Consider the following 14,606-nt stretch of genomic DNA (forward strand, 5'->3'; position numbering starts at 1 on the left):
CCCTTCCCGAATCTGTCTTAGCCAAAGCCAAGACTGCGGTATGATGCTTGAAAACGTTGATGATACCTGAATTCATCGGATGCAATGCTGAATCTGCGGCACATTTCTCGAAACACACTGGTCCGCGCCGAGGACATGCGGTCGAATATTTTTTTACACGGATAACCTTTGTGTACATCAGTCTATTAGAAACACTCAATTATCCTTTTCGTTTTTTACCAAGAAAAGACAATTTAATAGAATGAGAGAATGCATATTTGTTTAATAAAAATATTTACAAGTGTTAAGAAAGTAGTTTGAACTGTTTAAATAATCTTTTCTGGTAAAAACACGAAAAAATAATTCACTGTTTTCAGTACACTGATGTACACAAAGGTTATCCGTGTAAAAAAATATTCGACCGCATGTCCTTGGTGCGGACCAGTGTGTTTCAAGAAATGTGCCGCAGATTCAGCATTGCATCCGATGAATTCAGGTATCATCAACGTTTTCAAGCATCATACCGCAGTCTTGACCTTGGCTAACCCGGCACTCTAGCACCAATCGAACGCGACATCGAACATGAAAAATGTATGGGATTTGACATGTTTGTCTTGTTTGTTTGTTTGTGTCTGACAGTGCATCTCCATATGATTATATGGGTTTGTTCGAGTCGGTTGTCGTGTTCGATTGGTGCCAGAGCGCAGCCTAAGACAGATTCGGGAAGGGGTCCCGCGGTCTTGAGATAAACCCAAGTGCCACAAATCCACTAAACGACCACTAAACGGCTTCTAAACGACTCAAGTTCTCTACCTAAACGGAATATAGAAAGACTTCGTTTAGCAGACGGCAAACGACTCATGCATTCTAAAAATAGCAAAAAAGCTGGTGGCGCTCTCTGTTGGTGGGATACCCCAACCAGTTGAGCTTCATCGCTTGGAGGAGAGCTTTCTCATTTCCTCTGTACTGTTGTATGGTTTCGCATTGAAGTTATGCATCGCTAGAACTAGAACGGCGATACGATTGTTTAAATACTAAACTCCAACAGAAACCACCAGCACTGAAGCAAGTGAGAATTGAGTAATGGTCGTTGGTGTTGATACCCACGTACCTGACCACACGACCATATGGATTTTTGCTCAGATAGTTAGAAGGCTATATAGGTCATGATAAGATGAAACTTGTCGAAACACATTGCAAGAAAAGGATAGCAATATAATGATGAGTTGTAATACGCCATCTATTGATCAAACCAATGAAGCTGTCCCAAGCACCACAGATTAAGCTTAAACGACTGGAAAATTGAATATCCATAGAAAAAAAAAATGAAAGCTCCACAGCTTCATTGGTTTGATCAATAGATGGCTTATTCAAACTGATTATTATATTGCTATCCTTTTCTTGCAATGTGTTTCGACAAGTTTCATCTTATCATGACCTATCCCAAATAGCCAGTTCGTACTTTATAGCTGATTTAGGGCTGTTTAACGAAAAATCGTTCCGATGTCGTACTTTGTGGCTGATTAAGAGATCGACGGTACTTTGCGGAACTATGGAGCTTTTTAACAGGCACATGGTACTCTTTGGAACTTTGCGGCTGATTAGCACTATGTGTAGGGTTCATGATGGAACTTGAAGGCTTGTTAAGAAAGGGTACTGAACTTGGTGGAACTTTATAGTTTTTTAATGCATGACATCGGTTCAAGGTGGCTCTTGTCAAAGTGTCAAAGACGGACGCCGGCAATAATCTCATTGCTGCTGCACAAGTTAGATTCGTTACTTGAAGAATGAATATTGAGTGAAGCGATTGTGAATTATCAGTAAATTGTGTAAAAATTTATGTAATTCATCAATACAAAAGATTTAAAAATATACATATGTGTTTAAACCAAACAAATTTTTTTGTTTATTTCATCGATGACGCTTGCTTGAAAATAAAACACAAAGAAAAATAATCCCTGGCATCGTGGCACAAGGAAGCTGCTTAGGCGCTGTTTGAAAGACCCACATAGAACTTTGATGCTGTTTATCTACTGCAAAAGGCGAATTAGAGCAGCGATCTTTAGCGTGCCAAAATGAGCTGCTTAAGCAATTCTGGCTATTTGGGATATAGCCTTATAACTTTCTGAGCGAAAATCCATATCAATGGTCGTGTGGTCAGATACGTGGGTATCAACACCAACGACCATTACTCAAATCTCACTTGCTTCAGTGCTGGTGGTTTCCGTTGGAGTTTAGTATTTAAACAATCGCATCGCCGTTCTAGTTCTAGCGATGCATAACTGCAATGCGAAACCATACAACAGTACAGAGGAAATGAGAAAGCTCTCCTCCAAGCGATGAAGCTCAACTGGTTGGGGTATCCCACCAACAGAGAGCGCCACCAGCTTTTTTGCTATTTTTAGAATGCATGAGTCGTTTAGAAGCCGTTTAGTGGTCGTTTAGTGGATTTGTGGCACTTGGGGTGGAGCTTTCATTTTTTTTTCTATGGATATTCAATTTTCCAGTCGTTTAAGCTTAATCGGTGGCGCTTGGAAAGTGTAAAACCCTGTAATTTATCAACCCCATTTTCTCGAATAAATATTCTTTAAAAATATATTTTGGACTTTGCGAGTTCTTATTAAACATTAGAACATGGATTAAAGTGTATTATTTTGTTTTATTCCGTGAATTTATTCTATAATTCATTGTGTTTTCGACATTTTTGGAGATAAAAACTAAGAAAACATTATTTTTTTCAATTTTCACATTGATTTCTTATTATCTACGAGCCGCATGGACAATTTACGTGCGATTAGAACTCATACTCAAATGATTTTAAATTTCGTGCATAAACAAATCATCAAATCTTTTGTTATTATATCACATTTTTTCGATAAAATCAATAGACACACAAAAATGCACATAATAACAAAGAAATCTGTTCTTTTTGCTAAGCTCTGTGTGCGGAAACCAATGGTTAACGGTTCAAAAATGACGTAAAGTCTCTCAACTATGGCGACCCCCCAAAGGCCCTAATCCACCACCTGATATTTTTAATCCACCTTGCTGAGGGCTCCTTTATTAAAATCTTGGTGGGCTGGAGGGGGGTATAGAAAATTGTATGCGATTTGACATAACAATACTCAATGATGGCGCCCGGAAAACGCGCTAATAATTCACCTTCTTAATAAACACACCTTGAGCGTGTCGTGTGGTCTGTCACTGAACTTGCCCACGCACACTGCCACAAACTAGACGTCATTTGTACAGTGAGTGTGAAGTGGGGCTGTGTGAAATGCGTAACCGGCTCGTTCTTTTTGCAATCATGGCGGACGGGTGCACATCAGGCGCAAGGCTCTCGCTTACAAATTTTTAATTATAAATTGTTTAATTCTGCGTTAAGCCTACTCCATTACTTTGGTTAGTGATTTCTAGTTGTGCTGCGCCGGATAAAGTAAGAGTGCTGGCAGAATAATCATCTGTTGGACGGTGAAGGTAAGAAATTTAGAGATAGGCTGTGAAAGAAATGGCAGAAATTGTGTATTTTATGAATTTAATATACTGAAATACCAAGCTGTTCCTATTTCGCTGACCCTTGTTAAAGAGTTCCACGCCATACGCACATTCATTGATCGAGCGCATTAGAATTTACGTATTTATATAAAGAAGTTTTCATGTTAGAGAGCGGATTGAGGTTAACCCAAGCTCCTTTTATATTCTTTCAGATGAGGTTAACTTTCAACATGTTCTTCGAAATCGCCTGATCCGCAGCGTTGCAAAGGTAAGAGAATTTTACATAGAGATCGCTGCCAGTCGCCTGTGGCTCCAGCTTGAGAAGAATGCTTATTATATCTTCAACTAGAATTAATTCAATAATATCAATCAATGCTCAACAATCAAATTCTCAACTAACCCACTGCCGGGACAGCAGTGCTAGCGAGAAATCAAAAATTGAGGTTAGTTTCTTTTGTTCGACAGAACGTTCAATCGTTGCGGTTCGTATTGGTGTGCGTCACTTCTGTGAATTTTCTGTTACTGTTCGTAGTGCAAGTGTTAAGTTGGGATTAAGTTGCAATCATGTAGCGAGGATTGTTTCATCACGTCCGTTGTTGTTAAGGAGGTTAAAAATAACCCATTTTATAATATTTCGTCGTACGGGCCTTAGTTTTTCAATCGCTCCTACTAAATTGCGCTACTTTTGCGGCCATGTTAAAGAGGTGGTAAGCTTAGAAACCGAAAACGTGTACAAAACTCGTGTTGATCGTTTTAAAAGAAACGTGGTTTTCGTGGTGAAAAAAGTTCTCAGTTTTAACACAAAATCAGTAGCAGCCGTGATCGACATAATTTTACAGTGCATCTTGTTATATTACATTATTTTGCATTATGTTACGTAATATTCGATTATATTATAGTATATTATATTACAATATATTGGTTTATATTATATTATTATATTCGGCAAGATCATATATTACGTTCGCCGAAATTCATTCGCAGCGACATTCAATCTCCATTATTTTAAGTCATTTCACAGCCGCTTGAAGTCTGAATTTGGGTGACGTCATCCACATTTCAATGAGAAACCCGTTCGTTCCTGTTTGCATGGGACAAGTTCCGCGAGGTTTTGCGGCGCCGATTCTTGTGCTGTACGCGCATTCTGAAGTGATCGCCGAACGGATTTCGGCGAACGGAGTCCACGATCTCGCCGATTTTATTATATTTTTATTGGATTTATTTATTTCGATTTTTCTTTCGTAAACTATTCAAGTGTTGGAAAATGAAAAAAAATAACAATTTGTTCTACTAAATTATCTAAACATCAACCTAACTATGCTAACCTCATACAGTACTTTAACGCCTAATTTGCTAGGTCGACAATTATTATTTTAAGTTTGTTTGTAATTAATTCTAATTTTCTTTTAATAATTTTCTAAATCTTTTTTTCAATGTGTGTGTTTCAAGTGTACTTTGAAGTATTGGATGTTCGTTTTCCTGGGTATGTGTTTTGGTCTACTATCTAATTCTCTTTGAGGTAGTTTCCGGATACATGTTTTCCGTATGAAAAGGCATGCCTCAGATTTTGAACGATTACACGTATGCACAACAACAGTTTCGGCTACTATTGAAATGGACGTTAAGCAATATTCTATAACCATTCCTCCTCCTGAAACTGCTTCGTAACTCTATATAGCACAAGGTCGCGAGAGCAAATTCTAAGCATCTCGCATGCGTTATTTCTTTGGGTAATATGTTGTCCAATTAAACCCTTTGCAGAACAAAGAGTTTCCGGCTGTTGGAGATTGTGCGTTGGGAACTCTCGGCTCCATCTACCGTCATCGTCAAATGACATCATGCTCATAACACTTAGCTCAAAATGATATACTTTTCCAATTATTTCAATAGTTGCTTCACTGTTGTGATTTAAGTTTGTTGTTCGCTCGCACACGTTTCTCTCGGTTAAGGCATCGAATCATCTGACCCAAAAATACGGTTAAAGTCGCCGATTAATGTTCAAAATAAGGTGAATAGTTGCGGGTATTTCACGTTATGTTACTGGCTTTCTTTACATTTCAAAATAATCCTCAATATTGTCAACATCTACATCTTATCTATCTAATCAAATATACTGGTTCCATTTTGATGCCATTTTGAATGCTGGAAAACCCATCACAGCAATCGTTGTACATAAATACATTCATCATTCAAAAACCCCAAACTGTACAGGGTTTGTGTGCATGAAACGCACTTTGAACATACATAAACCCGCTACAGGATGACAATTTTCGAGCGGTTCCATTTAGTATTTCATCAGGAAGCGGTACGCGCTCTCCTGAGGACCCAGTCCATGCAATCGTTATTTTTCGAGCACCACTTCCCAAACTGCATCACCGATTTCTTTCTCCTTGCTCGATAACTGTTCGATTTATGGCAGTTAGTAAGATTAATTAATAATTTATTCAGCTTAATATCAATTGAGTCTCTCAAGACTGCCTTGATTCGAGACATTCCTCAAAAAAAAAAAAAAAAAAGTTATATCTTGTAGACTACATTTCCCTGCGGACAAACATAAGCATGAACATCCTAAGAACAATCCTCCTAAAAGGAGCTGCTGTCAAAGCTGTGTGTAAATAGAATTTTGACTAGTTTTTTTTTAAGTTATTCTTTGAATTAATGTTTAGCAGCGACCGAGCTGTGTGAAACTATTATGGAAACGAGAAGATCTGAACTCTAGATAATCATAATACAAACATATCAGAATACATCCTTTCTCGTAAAAAAAAAAGAAAAAAAATATCAAAATAAGAACAAAGCTGTGCAAAAAAACAGTTTCTTTCAGGATTGTTTGTGGCTATGTTACAATTGTTGCTTATAAAACTTCGCACCGAACGCAATGCAACGCTACTTGGGGGGACTCACACGTAATCTATGATAGGGCAGCTGCATGGTGCGTCTCTGTTTTGGTGTTGTATTTAAGCCAACGTAAATAGTTGACATAAATGACCAGGATACACAACGCGTTGCGGCTGTGAAGGCTGCGGATACAAACGTACATGAAATATCTAGCAAAAGGCGGCACGTACCAGGGAAACGGTTGCATTAAAAGAAGGTGCGAACATTTACGGGGCACGATCATCCTGGTGGTGGTTGAATGGTAATTGCGCTGCCTACCTTAAGGCCGGACGGGGACCGTTTTTTCTGCCCCTGCCCTGTAGCAAAGGACTGAGCGTCCAGCTGTGTGGAGCACGAAAGCTCCCATACTAGCATGCCCTTCTAAAACCGCCCAAACCCCTACAATGTACGTTGTGCGACCAAATATGTATGATACTGTGTGCAATGGTTGTGATAACGTCGGCTGATCGCTACTGCGCTTAAAATTATGATCCCATTGCAAAGACGATCCATGCCGTTGTTCTGTTTTATTTTAGGTGTGTGCATAAAGACGCTGCTCTAGTGAAGGGGGGGGGGGCATCATATATTACAACAAGACGTGTAACATATATAGACAATCCTGCAAATATCAAGACAATAAGAGATATATGACAGCTGTGCGAAGAGCGGCGATCGTTCAAATATAAAACCGAGGATGTAACATCAATTATTAAATACAAAAGGAAAAACTAGTCAAAACATCCATTTCAAAGCGCGGTAGTCATTTGTGGTCAAAAGCTTTCCCGAGTCACTTTCCGATGTATACATAGCATTTATGTTTAGCCGCTTGGGAAATGTTTTCCATCAACTGTCTCATATTGGTTTGGCAGTGCAATAATTTTTCTGTTCTTGCTCATGCTTGTCAGCACGCCACAAAAAAAAACAAAAAAAAAAAACAAAAAAAAAAACAAAAAAAAACAAAAAAAAAAAAAAAACAAAAAAAAAACCAAAAAAAAACCAAAAAAAACAAAAAAAAAACCAAAAAAAAACCAAAAAAAAAACAAAAAAAAAAAACAAAAAAAAAACAACAAAAAAAACAAAAAAAAAAAACAAAAAAAAACAACCGAACTGTATCGAGATTGTGAAGATCAAATAATTAAATCATCAATAAGTAAATTGTTGTGAATCGTTAGTTCTGCAGAGCGAGGAGAAAAGACCTTCCGGTGAATGCAGCCAAGGAAGAGAGGTTTCCTTATTTCTAATTTGAACAATATTGTTTTAAATTAATTTGTGTAGTGTTGGATAAATCTGATTCAGATCGATGAATCTGAATGAATCTTTCAAATGTTATTCAGTGAATCTGAATCACGGTTGCAAAGATTCATGAATCTTCGAATATTCTTGAATCATCAAAGATTGATGAATTTCAAGACTCGTAAATTTTGAAAGATTCATGAATATCAAAAGATTCATATCTCTCAAGAATCCCATGAGATTCATACATCTCCAAAAATTCATAGAGCTTGAGCTTATTATTAACCTTCTCTTTGAAGCAATAACCAACAAAGTCATGCCAGCCTATACAGGCTTTCGGGACTTCTTGGCAAGTCCACGCAGCCGAATAGTTTGTTTTTCTATGGGGGAGACGGTCCATGCGCGGCTTAAAGCCCCGACGGGTTTAAGATGTTCTTTCAGATGTTGGGGATGTTGTTTGGTGAGATCGCGCAAATTAACTATTTTGCAATCCATTCATGAATCCATGGAGATACAGCGCCTACCACAACTATATAGACAGTCGTTTTTCGCGATTTGCGGAAAATCCATAAGAGATACATAAAAACAGTGAATGTATGAGTTGTGCAGAATGCTATTTCACATCTTCGTATATTTTTTTCAAGTTTTTTTTTAACAAATTTTTACAAGACTTATGACGAAAAACAAATTTATGGTCGTACCATAACTATGAAGACACTTCGAAAAACAGGTTTTATGTGCTAACTCACGCATTTAAAAATCGTTAAAAAATATAAATAACATATTCTACAAAGGTTTTATTCTACAAAGGTTGTAATCATGTAGCGAGGATTGTTTCATCACGTCCGTTGTTGTTAAGGAGGTTAAAAATCACCCATTTTATAATATTTCGTCGTACGGGCCTTAGTTTTTCAATCGCTCCTACTAAATTGCGCTACTTTTGCGGCCATGTTAAAGAGGTGGCAAGTTTAGAAACCGAAAACGTGTACAAAACTCGTGTTGATCGTTTTAAAAGAAACGTGGTTTTCGTGGTGAAAAAAGTTCTCAGTTTTAACACAAAATCAGTAGCAGCCGTGATCGACATAATTTTACAGTGCATCTTGTTATATTACATTATTTTGCATTATGTTACGTAATATTCGATTATATTATAGTATATTATATTACAATATATTGGTTTATATTATATTATTATATTCGGCAAGATCATATATTACGTTCGCCGAAATTCATTCGCAGCGACATTCAATCTCCATTATTTTAAGTCATTTCACAGCCGCTTGAAGTCTGAATTTGGGTGACGTCATCCACATTTCAATGAGAAACCCGTTCGTTCCTGTTTGCATGGGACAAGTTCCGCGAGGTTTTGCGGCGCCGATTCTTGTGCTGTACGCGCATTCTGAAGTGATCGCCGAACGGATTTCGGCGAACGGAGTCCACGATCTCGCCGATTTTATTATATTTTTATTGGATTTATTTATTTCGATTTTTCTTTCGTAAACTATTCAAGTGTTGGAAAATGAAAAAAAATAACAATTTGTTCTACTAAATTATCTAAACATCAACCTAACTATGCTAACCTCATACAGTACTTTAACGCCTAATTTGCTAGGTCGACAATTATTATTTTAAGTTTGTTTGTAATTAATTCTAATTTTCTTTTAATAATTTTCTAAATCTTTTTTTCAATGTGTGTGTTTCAAGTGTACTTTTAAGTATTGGATGTTCGTTTTCCTGGGTATGTGTTTTGGTCTACTATCTAATTCTCTTTGAGGTAGTTTCCGGATACATGTTTTCCGTATGAAAAGGCATGCCTCAGATTTTGAACGATTACACGTATGCACAACAACAGTTTCGGCTACTATTGAAATGGACGTTAAGCAATATTCTATAACCATTCCTCCTCCTGAAACTGCTTCGTAACTCTATATAGCACAAGGTCGCGAGAGCAAATTCTAAGCATCTCGCATGCGTTATTTCTTTGGGTAATATGTTGTCCAATTAAACCCTTTGCAGAACAAAGAGTTTCCGGCTGTTGGAGATTGTGCGTTGGGAACTCTCGGCTCCATCTACCGTCATCGTCAAATGACATCATGCTCATAACACTTAGCTCAAAATGATATACTTTTCCAATTATTACAATAGTTGCTTCACTGTTGTGATTTAAGTTTGTTGTTCGCTCGCACACGTTTCTCTCGGTTAAGGCATCGAATCATCTGACCCAAAAATACGGTTAAAGTCGCCGATTAATGTTCAAAATAAGGTGAATAGTCGCGGGTATTTCACGTTATGTTACTGGCTTTCTCTACATTTAAAAATAATCCTCAATATTGTCAACATCTACATCTTATCTATCTAATCAAATATACTGGTTCCATTTTGATGCCATTTTGAATGCTGGAAAACCCATCACAGCAATCGTACATAGATACATTCATCATTCAAAAACCCCAAACTGTACAGGGTTTGTGTGCACTTTGAACGCACATGAAACGCACTTTGAACATACATAAACCCGCTACAGGATGACAATTTTAGAGCGGTTCCATTTAGTATTTCATCAGGAAGCGGCACGCGCTCTCCTGAGGACCCAGTCCATGCAATCGTAATTTTTCGAGCACCACTTCCCAAACTGCATCACCGATTTCTTTCTCCTTGCTCGATAACTGTTCGATTTATGGCAGTTAGTAAGATTAATTAATAATTTATTCAGCTTAATATCAATTGAGTCTCTCAAGACTGCCTTGATTCGAGACATTCCTCAAAAAAAAAAAAAAAAAAGTTATATCTTGTAGACTACATTTCCCTGCGGACAAACATAAGCATGAACATCCTAAGAACAATCCTCCTAAAAGGAGCTGCTGTCAAAGCTGTGTGTAAATAGAATTTTGACTAGTTTTTTTTTTAAGTTATTCTTTGAATTAATGTTTAGCAGCGACCGAGCTGTGTGAAACTATTATGGAAACGAGAAGATCTGAACTCTAGATAATCATAATACAAACATATCAGAATACATCCTTTCTCGTAAAAAAAAAAGAAAAAAAATATCAAAATAAGAACAAAGCTGTGCAAAAAAACAGTTTCTTTCAGGATTGTTTGTGGCTATGTTACAATTGTTGCTTATAAAACTTCGCACCGAACGCAATGCAACGCTACTTGGGGGGACTCACACGTAATCTATGATAGGGCAGCTGCATGGTGCGTCTCTGTTTTGGTGTTGTATTTAAGCCAACGTAAATAGTTGACATAAATGACCAGGATACACAACGCGTTGCGGCTGTGAAGGCTGCGGATACAAACGTACATGAAATATCTAGCAAAAGGCGGCACGTACCAGGGAAACGGTTGCATTAAAAGAAGGTGCGAACATTTACGGGGCACGATCATCCTGGTGGTGGTTGATTGGTAATCGCGCTGCCTACCTTAAGGCCGGACGGGGACCGTTTTTTCTGCCCCTGCCCTGTAGCAAAGGACTGAGCGTCCAGCTGTGTGGAGCACGAAAGCTCCCATACTAGCATGCCCTTCTAAAACCGCCCAAACCCCTACAATGTACGTTGTGCGACCAAATATGTATGATACTGTGTGCAATGGTTGTGATAACGTCGGCTGATCGCTACTGCGCTTAAAATTATGATCCCATTGCAAAGACGATCCATGCCGTTGTTCTGTTTTATTTTAGGTGTGTGCATAAAGACGCTGCTCTAGTGAAGGGGGGGGGGCATCATATATTACAACAAGACGTGTAACATATATAGACAATCCTGCAAATATCAAGACAATAAGAGATATATGACAGCTGTGCGAAGAGCGGCGATCGTTCAAATATAAAACCGAGGATGTAACATCAATTATTAAATACAAAAGGAAAAACTAGTCAAAACATCCATTTCAAAGCGCGGTAGTCATTTGTGGTCAAAAGCTTTCCCGAGTCACTTTCCGATGTATACATAGCATTTATGTTTAGCCGCTTGGGAAATGTTTTCCATCAACTGTCTCATATTGGTTTGGCAGTGCAATAATTTTTCTGTTCTTGCTCATGCTTGTCAGCACGCCACAAAAAAAAAAAAAAAAAAAAAACAAAAAAAAAAACAAAAAAAAACAAAAAAAACCCAAAAAAAACAAAAAAAAAACCAAAAAAAAACCAAAAAAAACAAAAAAAAAAAAAAAAAAAAACCAAAAAAAAAACAAAAAAAAAAACAAAAAAAAAACAACAAAAAAAACAAAAAAAAAAACAAAAAAAAACAACCGAACTGTATCGAGATTGTGAAGATCAAATAATTAAATCATCAATAAGTAAATTGTTGTGAATCGTTAGTTCTGCAGAGCGAGGAGAAAAGACCTTCCGGTGAATGCAGCCAAGGAAGAGAGGTTTCCTTATTTCTAATTTGAACAATATTGTTTTAAATTAATTTGTGTAGTGTTGGATAAATCTGATTCAGATCGATGAATCTGAATGAATCTTTCAAATGTTATTCAGTGAATCTGAATCACGGTTGCAAAGATTCATGAATCTTCGAATATTCTTGAATCATCAAAGATTGATGAATTTCAAGACTCGTAAATTTTGAAAGATTCATGAATATCAAAAGATTCATATCTCTCAAGAATCCCATGAGATTCATACATCTCCAAAAATTCATAGAGCTTGAGCTTATTATTAACCTTCTCTTTGAAGCAATAACCAACAAAGTCATGCCAGCCTATACAGGCTTTCGGGACTTCTTGGCAAGTCCACGCAGCCGAATAGTTTGTTTTTCTATGGGGGAGACGGTCCATGCGCGGCTTAAAGCCCCGACGGGTTTAAGATGTTCTTTCAGATGTTGGGGATGTTGTTTGGTGAGATCGCGCAAATTAACTATTTTGCAATCCATTCATGAATCCATGGAGATACAGCGCCTACCACAACTATATAGACAGTCGTTTTTCGCGATTTGCGGAAAATCCATAAGAGATACATAAAAACAGTGAATGTATGAGTTGTGCAGAATGCTATTTCACATCTTCGTATATTTTTTTCAAGTTTTTTTTTAACAAATTTTTACAAGACTTATGACGAAAAACAAATTTATGGTCGTACCATAACTATGAAGACACTTCGAAAAACAGGTTTTATGTGCTAACTCACGCATTTAAAAATCGTTAAAAAATATAAATAACATATTCTACAAAGGTTTTATTCTACAAAGGTTGTAATCATGTAGCGAGGATTGTTTCATCACGTCCGTTGTTGTTAAGGAGGTTAAAAATCACCCATTTTATAATATTTCGTCGTACGGGCCTTAGTTTTTCAATCGCTCCTACTAAATTGCGCTACTTTTGCGGCCATGTTAAAGAGGTGGCAAGTTTAGAAACCGAAAACGTGTACAAAACTCGTGTTGATCGTTTTAAAAGAAACGTGGTTTTCGTGGTGAAAAAAGTTCTCAGTTTTAACACAAAATCAGTAGCAGCCGTGATCGACATAATTTTACAGTGCATCTTGTTATATTACATTATTTTGCATTATGTTACGTAATATTCGATTATATTATAGTATATTATATTACAATATATTGGTTTATATTATATTATTATATTCGGCAAGATCATATATTACGTTCGCCGAAATTCATTCGCAGCGACATTCAATCTCCATTATTTTAAGTCATTTCACAGCCGCTTGAAGTCTGAATTTGGGTGACGTCATCCACATTTCAATGAGAAACCCGTTCGTTCCTGTTTGCATGGGACAAGTTCCGCGAGGTTTTGCGGCGCCGATTCTTGTGCTGTACGCGCATTCTGAAGTGATCGCCGAACGGATTTCGGCGAACGGAGTCCACGATCTCGCCGATTTTATTATATTTTTATTGGATTTATTTATTTCGATTTTTCTTTCGTAAACTATTCAAGTGTTGGAAAATGAAAAAAAATAACAATTTGTTCTACTAAATTATCTAAACATCAACCTAACTATGCTAACCTCATACAGTACTTTAACGCCTAATTTGCTAGGTCGACAATTATTATTTTAAGTTTGTTTGTAATTAATTCTAATTTTCTTTTAATAATTTTCTAAATCTTTTTTTCAATGTGTGTGTTTCAAGTGTACTTTTAAGTATTGGATGTTCGTTTTCCTGGGTATGTGTTTTGGTCTACTATCTAATTCTCTTTGAGGTAGTTTCCGGATACATGTTTTCCGTATGAAAAGGCATGCCTCAGATTTTGAACGATTACACGTATGCACAACAACAGTTTCGGCTACTATTGAAATGGACGTTAAGCAATATTCTATAACCATTCCTCCTCCTGAAACTGCTTCGTAACTCTATATAGCACAAGGTCGCGAGAGCAAATTCTAAGCATCTCGCATGCGTTATTTCTTTGGGTAATATGTTGTCCAATTAAACCCTTTGCAGAACAAAGAGTTTCCGGCTGTTGGAGATTGTGCGTTGGGAACTCTCGGCTCCATCTACCGTCATCGTCAAATGACATCATGCTCATAACACTTAGCTCAAAATGATATACTTTTCCAATTATTACAATAGTTGCTTCACTGTTGTGATTTAAGTTTGTTGTTCGCTCGCACACGTTTCTCTCGGTTAAGGCATCGAATCATCTGACCCAAAAATACGGTTAAAGTCGCCGATTAATGTTCAAAATAAGGTGAATAGTCGCGGGTATTTCACGTTATGTTACTGGCTTTCTCTACATTTAAAAATAATCCTCAATATTGTCAACATCTACATCTTATCTATCTAATCAAATATACTGGTTCCATTTTGATGCCATTTTGAATGCTGGAAAACCCATCACAGCAATCGTACATAGATACATTCATCATTCAAAAACCCCAAACTGTACAGGGTTTGTGTGCACTTTGAACGCACATGAAACGCACTTTGAACATACATAAACCCGCTACAGGATGACAATTTTAGAGCGGTTCCATTTAGTATTTCATCAGGAAGCGGCACGCGCTCTCCTGAGGACCCAGTCCATGCAATCGTAATTTTTCGAGCACCACTTCCCAAACTGCATCACCGATT

The sequence above is a fragment of the Anopheles coluzzii genome, chromosome X, assembly GCF_943734685.1.
Source record: "Anopheles coluzzii chromosome X, AcolN3, whole genome shotgun sequence".
Classification (NCBI taxonomy): Eukaryota; Metazoa; Arthropoda; class Insecta; order Diptera; family Culicidae; genus Anopheles; species Anopheles coluzzii.